Source organism: Nyctereutes procyonoides, unplaced genomic scaffold, assembly GCF_905146905.1.
Source record: "Nyctereutes procyonoides isolate TBG_1078 unplaced genomic scaffold, NYPRO_anot_genome, whole genome shotgun sequence".
NCBI lineage: Eukaryota > Metazoa > Chordata > Mammalia > Carnivora > Canidae > Nyctereutes > Nyctereutes procyonoides.
In genome coordinates, this window is record NW_026575160.1 from 16,708,899 (window position 1) to 16,722,976 (window position 14,078).

Sequence of the window (14,078 nt, forward strand, 5' to 3'; positions counted from 1 at the left end):
CTAGACACACTATGTCTTCAGAAGCATGTCCTCTGGATTTGCAAGTGGCCTTAGCTCAAACTGGACTCCGAGGAAGAGCCCTGTAGGAAGCACGCCTGCTGCGTAGCCCGCGCCAGTTCCCAGCTGGCTTGTGCGGTGGTGGTCACACCGGTGCTCTGGCTGAGGACCTGGGCTATACTTCATGATAGAGCTAAAGTCCCACTCTCTTCTGATGTCCCCTTGCTTCAAAGACTCTTTCTGACCCTGGCCAGCTCCTAAATGACTCCTGGAGCCGCTCACAGGAAGGGCCACGCAGGATGTTAGGACCGGTTTGGGGTAAAGCTCTTTGCTGTGCTGGACATATAAACCGGTGCTCGGCTCAGGGTGGGGGAAGCATCATCACACCCAGCCCGCCAGCTTTTGAAAAAGATCTCTTCTCCAGGGCAGCCCGGGTGGCTCAGCGGTTTAGCGCCTGCCTTCAGCCCAGGGCCTGATCCTGGAGACCTGGGATCGAGTCCCACGTCGGGCTCCCTGCATGGAGCCTGTGTCTCTGCCTCTCTCTCTCTTTCTCTCTCTCTCTCTTTGTGTGTGTGTGTGTGTGTGTGTGTGTGTGTGTGTCTCATGAATAGCTAAAATCTTTAAAAAAAAAAAAAAAGATCTCTTCTCCAAAAGCAAGCCCAAAATGTCATCGCACTCGGTGCTGATGAACTCATCAAACACCTCCAGGTCGCCTGCTCTCTTGGGACCTGGGGCCAGCCCTCCGCTTAACGCAGGAGAGCCTATACCCCCCGAGGTGCCCTGCCAACCTTGCTCTGACCCCCTGCTCTTCGGCTCTGGAAGCGCACAAGCAAAACTGGCCCCGGGCCCTGGAAAACCTCATTCGGGACCCAGAGCCGGTGAGCCCGCGTGGGGTCGTGACGACACAGCCGCTGGAGCAGGTGCAGGTGCCCTGCCGGCCACGCGGATCCATCCCCCCAGGCCGGGCCGCCTGCTGCTCAGGGAGGGCGGTCCAGATGTGCAGCGGGGCAGGGCAGCTGCCGAGAAACACAATGACCTCGGTCTCTTGGTCTGTCATTGAGACAATGGCACTCTTGTAAATCCTCCAGAAATGGAACTTCTCCTCTGGCGCCGCAGGGCGCTATGCTCTGGAGCAGTGATGTCACAAGGAGGCAGAAACTAGGGAATTCATGGTCTGGGGCGGGGTGACTAATCCTGTTTCCCCACCTCTGCACATGGACTGATGTCACCCGTTTTCCCCAAACCACACCAGCCTGGGGGGAGGGGAGAATCACGACTGCAGACAAATTCTCATTTCTCTGACTCTTGTGGCGCTTGCTTTGGGGATTCCCAGTCCTTCTGAGGTTCCTCCCAAATATTCTGGGCTGTTCCTCGGGATGTCTCGTGTAGGGTTCGCAAGCTCCTCTTCAGTGGCACCCAGTGTTCTTTGGGCTTTAACGCACAGTCGTTTCTGCTAATGCTGCAGAGCTTCTAAGTGGTGCCTGGGTCGCCGGGGCCCAGGGACGGGCCCAGGTCTGTCCACCGAAAGTGCCCACCTGTGCCCACCGCCTGCCATCGTTGGCCGCCAGTGCGAGGTGGTGAGGCCCTGCGTGTGTGGTCCAGGGTGCTGCCCTGGTGACAGCTGGCTTTCAGTTTTCATTTGTCTTTTAATCCGGCCACTCACTAGAAGACCTCGAGTCCAAAATGTTAGATGTTCTCCTGCGTGATGGGCTGAGAATAACCTTTCGCCCACTCTTTCCCAAGGTCGCCAGTTTGTGAGCCTGACACGTTTCCCGTGGGTTCAGCCCAAAGAGGCTTGTCAGCCCCTCCTGGAACAGGCTCCTGGCAGGTCTACCTGCCATACCGGTCCATCCCCCCATTTTCTGTCCAGAAATGGCAGAAGCTGGAACTTTCCATCCTCCTGAAATAGGTTGGGTAAGTCCCTGGGGTGACCCCCACAGTGCTGGGTCGGGGTGGGTTAGCCAGGACCAGAAGGCTCAAGGTCCTGGGTGGTTTGAAGTCTTCTTTCTCATATAGGAAGTACTTTACTGAAGACACACACGTCAGGTGCCCCCACACTGTAAAAGCTCTGATGCTGGGAGTGGACCATTAAAAAGTGATTTCTTGGGCAGCCCCCATGGCGCAGCGGTTTAGCGCCGCCTGCAGCCTGGGGTATGATCCTGGAGACCCGGGATCGAGTCCCATGTCGGGTTCCCTGCATGGAGCCTGCTTCTCCCTCTGCCTGTGTCTCTGCCTCTCTCTGTGTGTGTGTCTCTATGAGTAAATAAATAAAATCTTTTAAAAAAAGTGATTTCTTGACCCTCAACGTAATAGAAGCCTGGGCCACCGATCAAAGCTGTAGATGAGCGAGTCTCCAACTTCAGGCTCTTAAGTGAGTTGCTTGGGAAAGGCGCAGGCTCGTGGACCGGCGTCCCCAGGGCCTGATGGACACAGACAGCTGTGCATCTGCAAGTGCCCCAGGTGGTGCTGTCTCAGGTGGTCCGTGGACCCCACTTTGAAGAGCCCTGGCCTCCAGGCTAGGAATCATTCACTGTGTTGACAGGGAGCCAAGATTCATCGTGCAGCTCCTGTGTGCCAGGTGCTGGGCAAAGTGCCTTCATGGTCCTAATACATCTTATGCCATGAAGAGAGAATCCTTACAGAGATGCCAGTTTTGTCTCCATTAAAATCTCATGACTTGGAGGAAAAAAGTCACTTCTCTAAGCTCACATGGTGGCAGAACCAGGAATAGAAGCCAGTTCTGTCTGACTGCAAAGCCTTAGTCTCTTGTCACAAGGCGTCATGCTGCTCCTGTGGCATTTGGGGAACAATAATGGGCAGAGGCCAAGTTGTGTTTGGCAACAGTGCTTTATTACAGCTAAAAACCATTACACTGCCCTCAGTACAGCTGTCAGCCCCACAGCAAAGAAATGAGAGTATTGTGAAGAGACCAGCGAGCTTAAGAATCAGAGGAGCACCCCCCTGAAATTCACTTTCCGTGATCTAAATGTGTCATAAGGCTGGCCAGCCCAAGATAACCCTTCCCAGGAGAGGACAGACGGCAGGAGACTTCATGATCTAAGTATGACCTTATCTTCTTATTTCTTTGTGTACGTATTTATTGCCCATCAGCCCCACTGGATAACAAGCTACCTGAGGCCAGAGGTGTTCTCCATTGTATCCCCCGTGCTTAACACAGTCCTGGCATGGAAGAGGCTCTCATGAAACCTTTGTGGAATGAATGAATGAATGAATGAATGAGGTATAGGAAGAAGAAAGAAATGCTACCCTTTCTTTCAGGAGCATGGAGAGACTGCTTTGCTCTCAGATTGACCTGCTTGCCCTCGTTCGTGTGCGGAATGGCAAGCTTGGAAGTACACAGCCCCCAAGACAGAAGCTTCAGGGCCTTGCCTTTGCCCCTACATCTCAAGGGAAACCGTTTGTGTTCAAGAGTTGGGAATGTTGTTGGTAAATCTCCAAAACTCCCGTGTTTTACCACGGAATGGGAACAGGAGTCGGTGGGTGTCAAGGTCTCTGTGCCCCCAATCCCATGATCCCTGAATGACCCTTCAAGGAAGTGTCACCAGTAGATAGGAAAGTCATAAAATAGATGTGGCCCTGGACACATCCTGGTGGGAAAGCGAGACCATAATGCTGTGGCCCCTCCTGCTCTCTGCACGGTTTCTAACCTAGGATAGAAGCTACCCAAGGTGCACTGCTTTCTGGTGCTCTCCAAGGCTGCCTGCCTATACACCATCTCCAAGAAGCCTCAGAACTTGCCCCATTCCCGCAGGACGTCCTGGGAGCAGAAAAATGCCCCATGTGCCTCCTAGGCAGTGGTGAGAAGTTGGTATGCCACTGCTCTGTCAAAGTGTCTAAATCATTAAATTCAAGGAGATTGAAATCATATCATGTATCTTTTCCAGCTGCAATGGTGTGAAACTGGAAATCAATCAGAAGAAAAAAATCTGGAAAGAACATGATGTCTTAATCACTTCAGGCTGCTATAACAGAATACCATAGACTGAGTGGCTGATAAAAAAGTTCTCATAGCTCTAGAGGTCCAAGATCAAGGCACCAGCAGATGCAGTGTCCAGTGAGGATCTGCTTCCTGGTTCATGTGTCCTCACATGACAGAAGGGTTGAGGGAGCTCTCTGGAGTCTCTTCTGTAAGGGCACTAATCCCATTCATGAGGGCTCTGCTCTCATGACCTAATCACCTTCCAAAGGCTTCACCTCCAAATACCATCACGTTGGAGATGAGGTCTCTACATATGAGTTTCAAGGGAACACGCTCGGTTTACAGCATAAAGTCACCGAGGTTTCCGCATCTAGAGTAACCTCCATTGCCTGTTCTCAGAGTCATAGGAATCTTGGAACTCTAGAGCTTCTTTTTCCAACTCTTTCTTTAAAAAAAAAAAAAAAAAAAGTCTTCCAGAAATACTCACCAGTTTCCATCAGACCCCACAATTTTATGATCACCAAGGAGGTTGGGGGGGTGGTCCCTGAATGGCTACTGATTCTATGAAAGCTGTTGGCAAAAATGGCCTTTGAGACAGAGTGTCCTCGAACCTTATTCGTTTCTTGCTTCCATTTTTCTTTTCCCATCACCTAATTCCAGTCGGTTCCTCCTTTCCTACTCCTTCCACCTCCTTTATCATCACTGCGCTGATGTTCTTCCCCTTACAGGCCTGCCTTTCTCTCTCGTGACCCTTTAAGCAGGCTTTGGCTACCAGGTAGCCAAACTAGAGACTTGACCCTTGTGCTTCAGAGCCCACCAAAGATTGAGTGGTGTTTCCCTACTCTTTCCAAAGATGGGAACGGGGATTTTGACTTGGGAGAGCTGGAGTCGAGCTCTGATACCTTCTCAAAGCCAGGCCACCGGGTGGCACAGCTGAGTTCTCACTGGGACCAAGTTCCACCTGCAGTATTCCAGCAGCATCTGCCTTGACCTCCAAGAGACCCGAGCCGTGGTCATGTGTGCACATCTGGAACCACTGTTCAAGAGGATCTGTGGGTCTGGGGTGATTCAAGAATCAGGTTCCTTTACTTGCCAAACAAAACCCCTAAGCTGCCCTGTTTCTCTGCAACAGTCATAGCAGCCATTTCAGGAGGGGTCTCCTGGGGGCTGGTGGGTGACAGCCCCAGGCTGTGGGGTCCTCTGCCCAGATCATCTCTTCCACCATGCTTGCCGCGGGTCCTGGGCGGAACGCATAAATGGTGCGGATGCCGTGAAGGCCGCCAGCCAGTGGAAGCCCTGTGAAGGACTTCTATTTATAGGGAAGGCATTCCCCCCGCACTCGGGCACCCTCCGGCCTGCTGAGAAGTCAGGCTGACAGATACCAAAGGGCAGGCCTGCAAACCTCCTCTGCCAAAGAAAGGCGTTGATCTGCCACAAACAATGGTAGGGTGGCCTTGGCATGATGTCAGAGGAGTTGACAGCAGCTGCCTATGCATTCCCACTCTGCGTTTGCAGCTGACCTTTGCCAGATACAGAGTAGTCTTGGATTTGGATTTTGGAGAATGAATCGCACCCAAAGCCAAGGATGGTCTAGCTCCAGTTGGCTTAACTAAGAAAATGGCAGTAAGCCATGGGTTGCTATTTCTGGCTGCCTATATCTTTAGGGGCAACGTGATTGCTAAATGTGGGAGGACGGGCAGCCAGGGCCAGCGCAGGGCAATAGGCACGGTGGTCAGCCAGGGAGCCCGGTAGCCACCCCGAGGGTCTTCCTGGAGGGAGCTGCAGCATACAGTGGGGCTGTTTCGGGTAGAAACAGAAAAGGCCGCACCTCCACAAGTGAGTGAGACTTATGTCCCTGTGCAGCCTTCAGGTTATCATTCATCCTATTAACCTTGACCATCCCTGAGAAGCAGGCTAACCCACCCAGTGGTTGAGAACGTGCACTTTTAAGAAATAGAGCCGAGCTCATGTCCAGCCCAGCCACTTACTAGTGGTGAGATTTCAAGCCAATTAATTTATTTTCTCCAGTCCTCAGATTTTCCATTAGTAATTTGGGATAAATAACCCATAGAAAAACAAACCAAGGATACAGAGAGGCAATTCACTGAAGAACAACTCCAAGGGGCCAATAAATACATGGAAATGTATTCAAGCTCTGGTTATCAGGAAAGTTAAGTAAGTTAAGACAAGATCTCATTCTTGGAAATTCTTAAAAAGATTGATAATGTCCAGCACTGGCACAGAGGCACTGTCACGCGCCGGTGGTGGGAAGGTAAACCACATTACAGGATCATTTGTCAGTCTCTCCCAAATGTTTTATGTGCAAATCCTTTGACTTCACAGCCCCACTTCTAGGAATCTAGCCTGAAGAAATAACTGCGCATATGGATATGGATATGGATGTTCATTATGGTATTGCTTGTTATAGTCTCTTTTTAAAACAGGAAAGAAATGATCTGTTTGTCAGTAGCAGAAAGGTCGTAAGTCCCGGGCAGGTGAGTGCAGGTAGCCCTGTAGGTTCTGATATAGAAACCGTTTGAATATAAGTGGTGAGAGGATGAGGACATCAAGACGGAGAAAGATGTTCGCTTTTTACTCTTTTTACTTAAATCTAGATTTTTGCATCTTTTACAATATGCATTGTCAGATCATTGCTGTTCACTCTAGAGTGGTCAGAGCAAGACTTTTGCAATGGGCGGACTGCAGTGCAGCAGAGCTCTGAGGAAGAGCTTGAAAGCAGGGGTTCAGATCCGAGCATGTGAAATCTCAGATGCCTCTTAGACATCCCAGGAGAGATGCTGAGTGGGCAATTAGCTAGAGACCGATGTGGGGTTAGGGGATCCCATTCAAGGAGGAGTCCCCTGGCATTATGGGCAGGATGGAGAGGAGTTCCATCACTAAGAGAGGGTGGGCGCTCAGAACCAACCGTAGTGGGCACCCAAGCCCTGGATTCCGGTGCCCTTGGCGTGAGTTGAGTTCTGCTATGCTCTTAAACACTTGCCGTGTCTCCATCGCTTCTTCCCACCCATTGGCATCTCTGGCACCTTATGAAAGGCTCCCTCCATCTTATTGCTCTGCTTCCTGCTTTTCCTTTGAACCTACACCTCAGTCTGTCTGAACTCTTTCAATCTCTTCAGTCCCCAGATTTGCCTTCACTTGACATCCTGTCTTTAGCTCCTCCAGCTCCAAGCTTTGTGACTGCAGGGAACCCCTTCCCACTCCTCCCACTGAGTAACTCCTCCTGCTGCTCTTACCCACCATGGTCAAGATCCAGCCCAGGCATGGCCCAGACCCCTTACTCAGATGTCAACATTTGCATGCTTTTTTTTTTTTTTGCAGTTACTCATTGTATTCCCCCAAAGCATTATTATTATTATTATTATTATTATTATTATTATTATTAACACCATCATTTTTATTATTATCCCAGCCATCTTGACAGATGAGAAAATTGAAATTTATTTTTTTAAAGATTTTATTTCTTTGAGAGAGCATGAGTGGGAGGAGGGGCAGAGGGAGAGGGAGAAGCAGATTCCTCACTGAGCAGGAAGCCTGATGTGGGGTTCGATCCAGGGACCCTGAGATCATGACCTGAGCCAAAGGCAGATGCATAACTAACTGAGCCACCCAGGTGCCCTGAAAATTGAAGTGTGAAGAGGGAAAATAACCTGCCCAAATCCACCCAAATGAGATGTGTCTTAACATTCTATTGCTGGGTGACAAATTGCCACAAACTCAGCAACATACAATAGTGCACATGGACTATTTCATGATTTTAGTGCTTCTGGTACTTGGGTGCATCTTAGTTTGGTGCCCTGCTTCAGGGTGTCTCAGGTGCTGCAATCAGAGTGTCAGCCAGGGCTAGGGTTTCATCCAAAAGCTCAACTGGGCAAGGATCTGCGTTGAAGATTCTCAGCAGTTGTTGACAGAATTCAGTTCCCTTGAGCTATGGGTCTGAAGACGTCAGATTCTTGCCAGCTGTTGGCAGGAGCTGCTCTCCTCCGCTCATCACCATGGGGGCCTGTGTGATGTGGCCACTTCCTTCATCAGGGTGTGAGCCAAGAAAACAACAGATAGAGTCTGCTAGCAGGACAGAGCCTATAATCTTTATAACCTAATCTCAGAAGGGGCACCCCGACATCTTTGCTGTATCCTGTTGCCTGGAAGAAAGCTGCTAGGCCTGCCCACGCTCAAGGGGAGGGACCGTGGCAGGAGCGGGATCGCTGGGGAACTTCTGAGTCAGGCTGCCACAGGAAGTAACATCTGAGCTTTCAGCTCAGATCTGTGAACCTCCAATGTTTGGGTTCTTCTTCCTCTGCATGCCTGGATCCTCACGGTTGTTCCCTGCTGTGGCATGAACAAAAAAGTAAAGGTAACATCACTTTCCCCGCGTGACTCCCTCAACTAAAAACTCTTAGCCAGTGTTACTGAGTAACCTGATTTTAATAAGCAAGAAGGGGAGTTTCAAATTAACATACGTATCCACAACAAAGTGTGATTCAAAGCTGACTAGCTAACGTGGTGCAGAGAGGAGCACATGGTGCCATGTTATAAAGGCGCTGATACAACTGTTGGCCCTTTCCAAGCCAGTCCTGAACCCACAGACCACTGGCAAATAATCTTCATAGGCCCAACCCAACAAATTGGCCTTTTTATGAAACGCTGGTCAGAGGATCAGGAGAAAACCAGCCATAACATCATCACCCCAACCTTCTCTATGAGCCATCCTCTTCCAAGCTGCTCAGCTGGGCACAGACTTCAGTCTGGGTGATGAACCAACAACCCTGACTGGCAGCATGTCCTGTGGTGACAGCTGGGAGGGATGGTTAGTGTCTGCCCTCTCTGCCCATTCCCCCACCAACACCATCGCTCCCTGGAAACTTCTGATGGGGACCGTTTCCAGCACAGAGGCTTCTTGGCAGCCCATGTGACTGTCTCACATCCCTCTGCTCCCACGCCTGTTTCTCAGGCCGCTGCTGGATGAGGCTCTCTCCCCACTGCCCCCACCTGCTAGAATGGTCACTTGGTTTCCATGACCCCCATTCATCCCCACATCTGGGACACTCTGTCTCTAGCTTGTCTCACATGGGCTATTTAATTAATAATGATTTATTTATTTATTTATTTATTTATTTATTTATTTATTTATTTTTAAAGATTTTATTTATTCATTCATGACAGACACAGGGAGGGAGGGAGGGCAGAGACTCAGGCAGAGGGAGAAGCAGGCTCTATGCAGGGAGTCCGATGTGGGACTGGATCCCAGGACTCCAGGATCACGCCCTGGGCCGAGGGCAGGGACTAAACCACTGAGCCACCCAGGGATCCCAATAATGATTTATTAAGAACTCACTACAGGAGCACCTGGCTGGCTTGGTCGGTAGAGCATGCAACTCTTGATCTTGGAGTCATGAGTTCAAGCCCCTCATTGGGCATAGAGATTTCTTTAAAAAAAAAAAAAAAAAGAAAAGAAAAGAAAAGAAAAAGAACTCCCTATAGGTAGATATTCTTCTAGGTACTGATAAAAAAGATATTCCCTATATGTGGACATACATATGAGGTAGAGGCTAAGAGCCCCACTTACAGGTCAGATCCTGCCACTTAGTGGCAGTGGGCTCCACTTTGGCAGGTTACTAAAACTTTCTGAGCCCCAGTTTCATCTTCTGTAATGGAGAGATCATTATTCCTACCTTGTAAGACTGGGGTGAGAATTCAGGGAGATGATTTGTGTACAGCACTTAGTACTGTGCCAAACACCTAATAAATATTTAACAGTACTTCTGTGTGATCAGCGCAGGACAGACCATTAGCAGCAATTTCCCACCCCTGCCAACCTGGAGGTCCATGAAGACCGGGACCATATCTTTTGACTTCAAAGCCGCGGCCTCGATACCTAGCACGACACCCAGCACAGGGTAAGGGCCTCCTAAACATTTGTGGGACGGGTTAATAAATGAATAAGTAATACTGCAGTTAATGACAAAATATTTATCTAGTTCAACTTTTCAGGGAGCCCGAAGATCTCCCAATGTTGCCTAATTCCGTTTCAAAGTCCACCTTGGACGATAAGCAGCAAGTTTGGCCACCTAGGCAGCTGACCAAGGTCTAAAGGAGTAAGTAGACGGGGACTCAGATTCAGACTCTCAGCTCATGACTCCTATGTACCGAGTGTGCTGACATCATCTTCCCACCTGACTGATTTAGCAAATAGGGAAAAGCCCTTCTGAACGGGGACTTTCTAATTTGTTGTGACCGTGAGTCATGTTGAAAGAAACCAATCTGTCCCGAGCTTGGTGCTGAGCGATGGTGGGGCACAAGGAGCTGCCTTCTACTTGTCGGTCCGAGAGTGTGGTCTGCACGTCCCTGCAGAGTTCACCCAGTTCCCCTGTGGGTTGTTTTCCTGCATGGTAAGGTTATCTGCTCAAGCATGACCAGCAGCCATACTTGGAGATTGAGAACAAATCTCAGTATCAGGTGATCTGGCTTCTCGTGCCAGCCAGCTGCATCAGCTGGGTGACCTTGGACACATTTACTTAATGTCTTTGCATTTTCAGTTTCTCCTCTGAAAAGGAGGGCAAGTAACTCCTTATAAGGATTTCACGATATGATGTAAGACAAAAAGGGCCCTGGACAGGTCCTAAAGCATGCTCGTGGCATTGAGATCTGAATGCAGGGCCAGCATCAATCGCCCCATGTGGTGACAGGCCTGGGAAAAATCTCCTAGTCCCCTGAATCTCCCCCAGAGCTGGCCTGATTTCCACTGGTACTTGGGGTGAAGTGGTGATTTTCAAGATTTATTTCAGAACAGAACCCTTTTGTCCAGCAAACGTAACATGGGATGGAACTGAAATATATGAAGCTGATGACGGGGAGTCACCTGTCAGAGCAGAGCTGGGGACAGCCTGGATCTTTGCCTCTGATCTGTCCCTTGAGATTCTGAGGCAGCCTCCCACGTGTCTCCCAGAGCCCCCAAGCTTCCCAGAATTTGGTTTGAAAACGACTGCACCAAAGTATTTTACATGGCCCCTGTCGAACTACTAGTCATATCGACACATTATTATAATACAAATGCTATTATATTATTCTTATACTGTATTGCTGACATTTACCGCAGTGGTTTGCAAGCTTCAGCTTGCGTCAGAATCACCTGGAAATCTTATTAAAACACAGATTATTGGGCCCCACTCCCAGAGTTTCTGATTCAGTTCCTTTGAGGTGGCACTGAGAATTTGCAATTCTAACAAATTCCTAGGGATGCCGATGCTGGAGTCTGGGGACAACACTTGGAGAACCTACTGACTTAATGTGCACTTTCTATGGGACAGGCACTACACTGGGCACTTTACTTGGGTAGTGTTACTTCATGCTCCCGAGAACACTGTGAGGTAGGGATTGTGCCATTGAGAACCCTTATTTACAGATGAGGAAATGAAGGCTTAGAGAATCTAAATAACTTGCTCAAGGTCTGCAGCTATTGAGTGGAAGATTCCAGTCCAGGTGTGATTCCAAAGTCCTTGCTCTTCACCATAACATTAAAATGAAAATGTGTTATATGGAGGGGATGGGCATACTTACTGCCATATACTTATTTCCATTCATTGAACTGATATAAATGAGTTAATGAAGTCAACAGGCTCTGAGAGGAAGGATTCCAGCATAGTGTGAGGTTTCATGGAGAGCAGAAAAACAAGACAAAATGGGAATGTTTGAAGAACAGACCACAGTTTACTGATGTCTGCCTATTTGGGGCACCTGGGAAGCCACCCAACTTCTCAGGATACCCTGGAGATATTTGACCAAGAGAAGCAGTACTTGTGACAAAGGATAGAAAACAAATTTTACTTGATTGTTGATTGATCGATTACTTCATTTACTTACAAAAATTTACTAAATATTCTGGGTGCTATTTGGTGATGGGGGTTACAGCGGGAAGTAAAATAGGCATGGTCCATGATTCTCAGGACTACAGTACACTCAACCTTATTACATCTAGTAACGATTTTGCCCAAAGTCTTGAAATTTTAAAATTCAGCTTTGGCCACATGATTCCTTTTTTTGTCTCAGCCTTTTGGTTCTGACTCTTCCAAGTCTTATTACCTTATATTATTCACTCTGTCTGTTGACCTAGTGACTAATTTCCAATCTGATTCATGCAGTTCAACCCAGTTCTGACATCATGATCTCAAAAATCTGCCTTCTCAATAGATCTTTTTAAAAATTCTTGATTATGGACAGGATTTGGCTGGTATTTGGTAATTGGTAACTTGCAAATATGACTAATAGGTGGAGGATTTTTAATTGGTCTGCTCTTGTGTTCTTATTCATTACTGTTAATTACCCAATGTGTCTGATTTGCCAAGTGGATGCTTAATGAATGGCCTAATACTGGAGCTGGAACCATAGCCGGGTCCAAGAGACCATGGTCCTGGGAGGCAGGTTCATGCAGTTCTCCATTCTGTCACCTAGGACCCTTCCTTTTAGAGGTTTGACGAGGCCACATCCCATCCTGGAGATAACGTAACACTGATTGATTGAAAGGAAATGGAGCAGCCCCGATGGCCCAGCGGTTTGGCGCCGCCTTCAGCCCAGGGTGTGATCCTGGAGACCCAGGATCGAGTCCCACATCGGGCTCCCTGCATGGAGCCTGCTTCTCCCTCTGCCTGTGTCTCTCCCTCTCTCTCTTTCTGTGTCTCTCATGAATAAATAAATAAAATCTTAAAAAAAAAAAAAAGAAAGGAAATGTCTCCTGCACCTTGGGCCCCACTCACATGCTCTGTTGAAAACTAATTTGGGGAGATGCTCTGTGTTACCTGTTCCAATTTGGATTTGCTCACTCCAGCAAAGTCATGACCTATAAAAAAAAGTAATAGTATAAGTAGTCCTGACAGCTGGCATGTCAAATTTCAAAGGATCATGTGAAAGAAAAAAAAATTACAAGGGAAGAAACGAATGCTAGGAAAGAAAGCTAGTAAGAGATTCATGATTGATACGAAACACGGTTTTCACTGTGAGCTCAAGAAAACCTAGAGCCACAATTTCCAGCTCTCTAATCTGTCGATTGGTTTGCATTAAAAACAAAACTAAATGTAAGCTTCAAAGTAAGGAGTCAGCATTCGGGGCAGGCTTATGGACTGTTAGTTTTGAACACATGGTCGTGGCCAGTCTTCTAGAGATGGCCCAGACAAAGTTTTTGAAACTGTGTTTCAAATTGCTAGCTGGCCCATGGGGCCCATGGAAGGAAATAAGTGTTTTCAGGAAGAAAAAACAATGAACAGAGAATAATGAGAAGAAGCAGCCCACATAGTCAGTTCTTTTAGTTAATGTAAAATATCACTCACCGATCCTAGCAGACCCAGTAGTAATTATTCTTGTTTGGATGTTTCCAGTGGAAAGGTATCCAGTTTGTAAAAAGCCTTGGTAGTTGTGTCATGAAGGACACTACTTGCATTTTGGCACAAAATTAGGCTGATCTCTTACTGTCCACCTACATGCCCCCATCCTGCCTCCTTACGTCCTGCTCTGCCCTGGATTTTGGGCAGCATGACGTTCGGCCTCAGCCCCATCCCCGGGTTGCCTAGCCAGGCCCACATCACAGTAGGGGGGCAACAGAAGTTGAGGGTGAGGAGTTGGCATCACTGAGTGTTTAAGAGCTCAAGCTCTAAAGCCAGAAAGATGTCGATTCAAATCTCCAATCTGCCTCTTACTATGTGACCGTGGGCCTCAGGTTCCTAATTAGTCTTGATAATAACATGAACTGATTATAAAGATTTGATAAGAGAGTACACAGTAAGAGTTTATTTAGTTCAGTGCATGGCACATGATATATAATCAGCAGTTGGTCCCTGAGATTACCGGGAGTCTTGGTCTTAGTGTTAATCTGGGTGGTTTAAAAGAAGAAAGTAGGTGGATCAAGAGCAGTTCTCAAGTGAATTTATGCCAGTTATGAAGTTTATCCAAATTGGTTTCTAAATCCATTATAGAGTGCTAGAACATTCAGTAGAACATTCTGCAATGGAACATTCTGCAGTCATTAAAAAGTCCTATATCTGTGCTACCCAGTATAGTATAGCCATTGGCACATGAAATTTGGCTAGAAAGAGTAAATTTTCAAATCTAATTTAAACTGTAGTGGCCATAGGCG

The 14,078-nt window shown here is 48.0% G+C and overlaps 1 long non-coding RNA gene across 2 annotated transcripts; it reads left to right on the forward strand.

Moving 5' to 3' along the window:
* The first annotated feature begins 9,742 nt into the window (after nt 1–9,742).
* LOC129502813 (uncharacterized) lies at nt 9,743–12,596 on the forward strand. 2 transcript variants are annotated; one of them, XR_008663036.1, is made up of 3 exons: nt 9,743–9,852; nt 9,934–10,050; nt 12,404–12,596. It is a non-coding gene; the product is annotated as an uncharacterized LOC129502813 (long non-coding RNA). The 2 variants fall into 2 exon arrangements; XR_008663035.1 differs by having other exon boundaries at nt 9,947–10,050.
* Nucleotides 12,597–14,078: the final 1,482 nt, after the last annotated feature.